Genomic DNA, 7,638 nt, shown 5'->3' with positions numbered 1-7,638 from the left:
GAATTTGCATATCAGTAATTGATGGTCTGTTCCACAGTCTGCCCCTGGCCTTGTCTTCACTGATGATATGGAGCTTTTCCATCTTCTCTTTCCACAGAAGTAGTCTATTTGATTTCTATGTGTTCCATCTGGCAAGGTCCATGTTGACTTACTTCTGTTTTATTTCAAAACTATTTTATCTCCACACATTCTATATCAATATTAATTTTGTTAAATATTCATTAAACATGTGTTTTAGGTACAGTATAATTCTGAGCCTCAAGAGTTTATAATGTAGTTTACCATTACTTTTTTTTAAAAAACTTTTTTTTTTTTTTTAGGAAAAATACATGAAGGAATGAAATGCAAAAAAGATATATCATAGCATCAGATTGTAAAGATAACATGTAATACATTTTCAAAATTATTCTCAAGTCCTAATTTATCATAAAGTGCAGTTCTGCATATATGTGTCTCTTTAACTCTTTTTTTGTCAGTTTTTCATGATCTTCATTAGTTCGCTAATGTCTTCCTTGATATTAGTATCACCAGCTGCTTGTTTGACCCCTTGAATAATGCATTTCATGTCGCAGTCATTGATGGAGAACCTTTAGAGATTTTCAAACATTCTTTCCATGGGTTTTACCAACAGACATTGACTAACTTAGATTTTACCAATTCAGAACCATTGCCTATGTGTTGACCTTGTCAAGCACATATAAAAGAGCTGACTAAAGTCTACACTCCAGTCTCTTTCTTAAATATCTACAAAGATCTCTTTTTTCCAGACCTAACTCAAAGTCACTCTTTCTTAGTTAAATTATCAGTTTTAGCTGGGATTACTCTCTAATTTCTTTGAGTTATTTAGAAGTGTTTATTATGCTTATCTTAAGGAGCTCTGGTAGCATAGTGGGTATGAATTGGGCTGCTAACCTCACGGCCAGTAGTTCAAAACTACCAGCTGTCCCGTGGGAGAAAGATGAGGCTTTCTGCTCCCGTAAAGATTTATAGCCTCGGAAACCCTGTACAGGGTTGCTATGAATTGGAACCAACTCCATGGCACATAACAACAACAACAACAGTATGCTTATCTTGGAATTCACTGGAATCAAATGGATTGTGTTTGTGGGAGATGATTGTGGAAAGCTCAATAATCATTAGCCAAAACAAAGCCAGGTGCGGACTGTGGGACAAGCCATCAATTGCTCATATGCAAGTTCAGCTGAAGCACATTAAAATACATCCGTGAGAACCAAGATAGGACCTTGAACATATCACATCAGAATTCAGAGATCATCTCAAGAACAGATTTGATATGTTAGACTGAAGACATAAAGAGTGGTGGGATGACATCAAGAATATCATACAGGAAGAAAACAAAAGACCATTAAAAAGACAACAAAGAAGCAAAAAAAAAAAACAACAAACAAACAAAAAAAAATGGATGTCAGGAGAGACTCTCAAATTTACTCTATAGCATAGAGATGCTAAAGCTAATGGTAGAAATGAGAAAGTCTAAGAGCTGAACAGAAAATTTCAAAGGGAAGCTCAAGAAGACAAAGTCAATATTTTAATGAAATGTGCAAAGACCTGCAGTTAGAAAACCAAAAGGGAAGCACATGCTTAGAATTTTCCAAGCTGAAAGAACTGAAGAAAAAAAAAAAAAAAAATCAGGTTTCAACTTGCAATATTGAAGGATTCTATGCGTAAAATGTGAACTCTGGTAGCATAGTGGTTACGAATTGGGCTGCATACTGGAAGGTCAGCAGTTTGAAACTACCAGCTTTTCCATGGGAGAAAGATGAGGCTTTCTGTTCCTGTGAAGATTTGCAGCCTTGGAAACCCTGTTCAGGGTTGCTATGGGTTGGAACTGACTCAACAGCACTTAACAACAACAGTGGGTAAAATGGAAGTGCTGCGGAATAATGCCCTGTACTGCAAGATCAGTTTGAACTGCAAGATCAGTGATTCAAATTCATGAGTCACTCTTTGGAAACCATATACAGGGTCGCTATGAGTTAGAACTGACTCAGCAGCACTTAACAGCAACAACAACGTGGCAGAAATGGAGTTCTGGTGTGGCAATGCAGGATAATGCACTAGACCACAAGGTCAGTTTGAACTACAAGGTAGGCAGTTCAAACTCATCATCTGCTCAGGGCCGCTATGTGTCACAACCAACCTGATAGCACTTAACATCAACAACATCATGGATAAAATGGAGTCCTGGTATGACATTGTAGAAAAAAGCACTGAACCACATGTTACCTTGAACCAGCACTTCAAAACATCCTAAATGGAGTTCTGTGGACTGAAAACCAACAAGAACAGAAACCTTATATAGGGTCACAGTGAGTTGGAACCCACTTGAAGACACTTAACAACAACAGCTATATGTGTGTGTGTGTGTGTGTATATATATATATATATATATATATATATATATATATATATATATATATATATATATATAAAAGCAGATGGACCATATGCACAGAGCCACTGTATCCAAAAGAAATGATTAATGTTTAACCATATCAAGAGATAGCATATTATCAAGAACCAGTGATATTAAAGGAAGAATTCTAAACTCCACTAAAGGCAATGGTGAAAAACAAGGCTCCGCAGCTGGAGACTTTAGATCCAGAGAGGGAGAGTGACTGTGTGCTGAAGACCTGGGGAATATGGGGGGCAGGATTGTAGGGTATACCCTTTGGTTGGTTGATGATGCATGGAGGGGATTGTAACCATGACAATGAGACGATATATGATAGAATGAGTGTAAAATTAATGTTCTCCCTTGAAACTATCACATAATTTACAATAAAACATTTAAGAAAAAACAAAAACAAAAACAAATACTAGAAGAAAAAAACCAAAATATTAAAAAAAAAAAAAAATTAAAAAGAAAAACAAAGCTCCAGGAATTGATGGAATATAAATTGAAATATTTCAATAAACTGATTCATCACTCTAGGTGTCCACTCATCTTTTACTAGAAATATGAAAGACAGCCACCTGGTCAGCTGATTAGAATAGATCCATATTTGTGCCTATCCTAAAGAGAGGTGACCCAACAGAATGTGGATATCATCTGATAATGTAATTAATATCACAAAAAAGTAAAAATTTTTAAATGGTATTTTTAAAAATGGCTACGACAGTACATTAACAGAGAACTGCCAGATTGAAGACAAATTCAAGTCAGATTTGGGAGAGTATGTTGGCTAGGGAACTTGGCTGAACAAAGAGAATACCAGAAAGACGTTTACTTATGGTTTATTGACTATGCAAAGGTTTTTGACTATGTAGATCATGACAAGCTTTGAATAACATTGAGAAGAATGGGTATTCCAGAATATTTCTTTTTGCTCATGAGGAACCTGTACATAGACCAAGAGTCAGTTCTTTGAACAGAGCAAGTGATACTGAATGGTTTAAAATCAGGAAAGATGTGTGCCAGGGTTGTTTTATGTCAATTTTGTATTTACTGACCTCAGGATTGGTAAAAAGCATAGACTGTCATGGGAGACTACACATTTCTCCCTCTTTCTCCCTGTACCGCCTTCACTGCTCAGCCTGGACATCAGGTGGGACAGTTTTCCCAAAATACAGACAGAGGGAGATTGGCACAGCCCTAAAAGATTCCCCAGCAGGACACTTGGCAGCAGTGCGCCATGGAGTCAGTTCTGACTCCAGATGACCCTGCATGGGGTTTCTGGGTTTGTGGGTCTGTGAGGGAGCAGAGTACCTTGCCTTTCTCCCAAGGTGAGGCTGGTGGTTTTGAGCTGCTGACCTTGCAGCTGCTACACTACCTAAGCTCTCTATGCAGGACCAATACAAAGCAATCTGTAAAACCCCAGCATAAAAGGACTCAACCATCCTAAGAATTGTGCTGTGCACATGCAGATACCAAACTGACTTTTAGAGACAAAAATAATGGACAATCTTTCTCCCATTAACTTCCCAATATCTACCTGAGCACCTCTATTCTAGTGACTAAAGGAGGGGTCTGAGAGAGCAGACACACCCACCCACTGCTGGAGGCTTCTATCTTGCACACACACTGAGGGTGTATAGCTCAGGACAGTTGACTAAAGCTTCATTTCTGTTACAAAGTGGTGGTTTTTGTCTAAGCATTTATATTACTTCTGCTTTTGGTCCTTTTGATCACACATCCTTCCTGGAGGTAGGAGCTGTTTCTCTCTATGTTATCCAAGAAGAGACAGCAATCATGGTCATATAGCCAAGCTATAAGCATACCCCATAATATTCCACCACTGAGACAAGAGCCAACAACACCCATTAAGCATTACATGTGAAAATGGAAGCATATCTCCTGATCATATTCACCAGGAGACACCCGGTAAGCTTAACAACAAATAACAAGCATTCACTTAAGCTTAAAAAAAAAAAAAAACTATCATGATGAACAAAAAGCAACAAATGATATCGAAACATCTCCAAAATCAAAGACAAGGAAAGAAGACTAAAAGTGGCCAGGGAGAAGAGAAATGTCACTTATAAAGGCAAGCAAATTAGATTAAGCTCTGACTATTCAGAACAAACCATGCAGGCAATGGGGAAACATATACAAAGCCCTACAAGAAAAAAACTGTCAACCAAGAATCGTCTATCCAGCAAAACTATCAACCAAATATGATGGTGCAATCAAGGCATTCCACGATAGACAGAATCTGAGAGATTTTATCAAAACCAACCCTGTACTTCAAAACATCCTAAATGGAGTTCTGTGGACTGAAAACCAAAAAGAACAGACAACAAATAGAGCTTGACAGGCGTAACAATACCACCTGGAATTCAGTCAACAGATAGCAGAGTTCAGAACAGAACAAGACTACAATAACAAACTCAAATGAGCTTGGAGGTCAACTGAATATCAAAAATATATCAATGTCAAAGAAGGGACATATGTAGCAACAGAGACCCAGGTGGTGAGGATGCCAGGTAAATTATAGGATACAATGGATTATCTTAAATGCAGAGAAAAGTTAGTAGACTACAAGGTAACCCAAAAAAAAGTTAATACTTCACAACTTAACATAAAAATGAATTTCCAAGCAGAACAAGCAAACATGAAAACTAAAAAGAAACCGACAAGAAATAGCACAAAAAAACACAAACTGAACACAAGAAGGAATGCAGAACAGAACAATGAACAGCACCACCAAAAAAGTAACAAAATGGCAGCAATAATTCACACCTATCGATAATTACATTGAATGTCAAAGGATTGAATGCACCAATGAAGAGACAGAGTGGCAGAATGGATAAGAAAACAAGACCCTTAAATATACTGCCTGCAAGAGACACAACTTACACACAAAGACAAAACAGACTAAAAGTTAAAGGATGGGAAAAATTTACCAAGCTAACTGCAACAATAAACAAACAGGAGTGGCAATACTAATCTCAGACAAAGCAAACTTTAAGATAAAAGCCAGCATAAGAGACAAAGAAGGACACTATATCATGATCAAAAGGTCAATTGAGCAAAATGACATAACCATAATAAATATATATGCTCCCAATAAAAGAGCACCAAGATACATGAAGCAAACCTTACTGGAATTGAAGAAAGAAATACATAAATCTACAATTGTAGTGGGAGATTTTAACACACCACTCTCGAAAAGGGACAGAACAACCAGAAAGAAACTCAACAAAGTTACAGAGGAACTAAACAACACAATCAACTAACTTGACCTCATAGATGTATACAGAGCTTTCAATCCAACAACAGCACAATATACATTCTTCTCCAGTGCATATGGAACATTTTCCAGAATTTATCATGTGTTAGGTCACAAAGTAAGGTAGAATCTCCACTGAGTAGTATCCATTCTGCCTCCTCAGGACTGATGAAAGGAGATGTGGATAGTGTCTTGCAATACAATAGTGAATAATTGTTAACAGGACTGATTATAAGAGCTGGAAATGAAAAGGTAGACATTTTGGGGCAAAGGGACGGGAGTGATTAACCTTGCAGTCTAGGAGCGGAGATCCTTGGGACCATCAAAGGGGAGGAGCAGAGAACGGAACCTTACACAGAGAAGCAGTGATGCCAGGGATGGAGGCAGAGACAATGACATCTTCGGGAGATGGAGCATCTGGGGACTTTGGACTCGGAGAGGAGGAGGGGCTGTATGTGGACAACCGGAGGGCAGGCTTGTGGGGTATACCCTTTGGTTGACAGATGATGCATGGAAGGGATTGTAACCATGGCAAGGAAACAATATACGACAGGATTAATGTGAAGCTGATGTCCTCCTATGTAAACTAATCACATAATTCACAATAAAGCATTAAAAAAAAAAAAAAAGCATTGAATGTATAATTTTCAGATACCCTTCATACTAAATTTGAGTCATAACTTTTTGACAGAAATAATACAGAAGAAAGTGGCATTCCGTTGTCTTCTGGCTTGCATGATTTCTGGTGAAAAGTCAACTATAATACTTTCTTGAGTTACTAAATAATGTATCATCTCTCTCTTTCTCCCTCTCTCTGATTTTAATATTTATCACTGTATCATTAGTTTTGTAAATTTAATTGATATTTTGCAATATTGCTTTGTGTGTGTGTGTTTTTCTTACGTGTCTGTTTCTGAAAGAGAGGCTTCAAGAAATTCGTGGAAAAATGAAATGAAAAGACAAAAAAAGAATCTTTACACAAATGTTTGAAGTCTCCTTCTATGTGTGTGGTAGTTCTTTCCTTCTGTTCATGTGTGTGTTACCCTGTGTGGAGTTCGTGAAGCTTTGTATATATGTGGTTTTATGGGTTTCTTCAAATGTCAATACTAGTATTATTTCATAATAATAGACTAGTATTATTTCATTTTTTTTCTCTGACTCTCCTTACTGCTCTTCTATCAGCTATCTCAATAATACGTATGTTAAACCAGACAAAGAATGTATATTTTGTTATGTTAAAACTGATCAAATTACAAAGAACACACATTAAGAACCAACAAAAATTAGGAAAAATATGACATGCTGTAAAAAATAATTAGAAACTTTAAGTAAAAAAATGTTATGCATATCTAGACTGGATGTTGTAGGAAACCTATAAATCAGAAACTATCAGCAAAACATCTGTAACCAAGTAAACAATTGGGAAAACATATTGTCAGGCAAAGTTATATTTATTTAGCTTGCTGCAATTGAATTTTGAAGCAAACCTTGATAATTTCAGGAAAACTAAGATTATGTTTGGACATAGTATAAATTATTATAAAAAAGGGACTGGGGAAGTGGGAAAGCTTGATACAATGTTGTTAAGTGGCATGGGGTTACCAATTCCGATTTTCTTGTTGTTTTAAGTGCCAATGAGTTGGTACCAACTCACAGTGACTCTAATCACAACAAAACAAAACAATGCCTAAACCTGCGCTAACCTCACAATTGTTGCCACACTTGAGCCACTGATGCTGCCATTTTGTCAATCCATCTCATTAGGGGTCTTCCTTTTCTCTGACCCTCCACTTTACCAAACATGATATCCTTCTCCAGTGACTGGTCCCTCCTGACAATATGCCCAAAGTATGAGAGATGAAGTCTGGCCATCCTAGCCTCCAAGGAGCACTCTGGCTGCACTTCTTCCAACACAGATCTTTTGGTTTCTCTGGCAGTCCATGGT

Source organism: Chrysochloris asiatica, unplaced genomic scaffold (assembly GCF_000296735.1).
Source record: "Chrysochloris asiatica unplaced genomic scaffold, ChrAsi1.0 scaffold00070, whole genome shotgun sequence".
NCBI lineage: Eukaryota > Metazoa > Chordata > Mammalia > Afrosoricida > Chrysochloridae > Chrysochloris > Chrysochloris asiatica.
The sequence above is the reverse complement of the archived record's forward strand: the minus strand, read 5'-3'. Positions refer to the sequence as shown.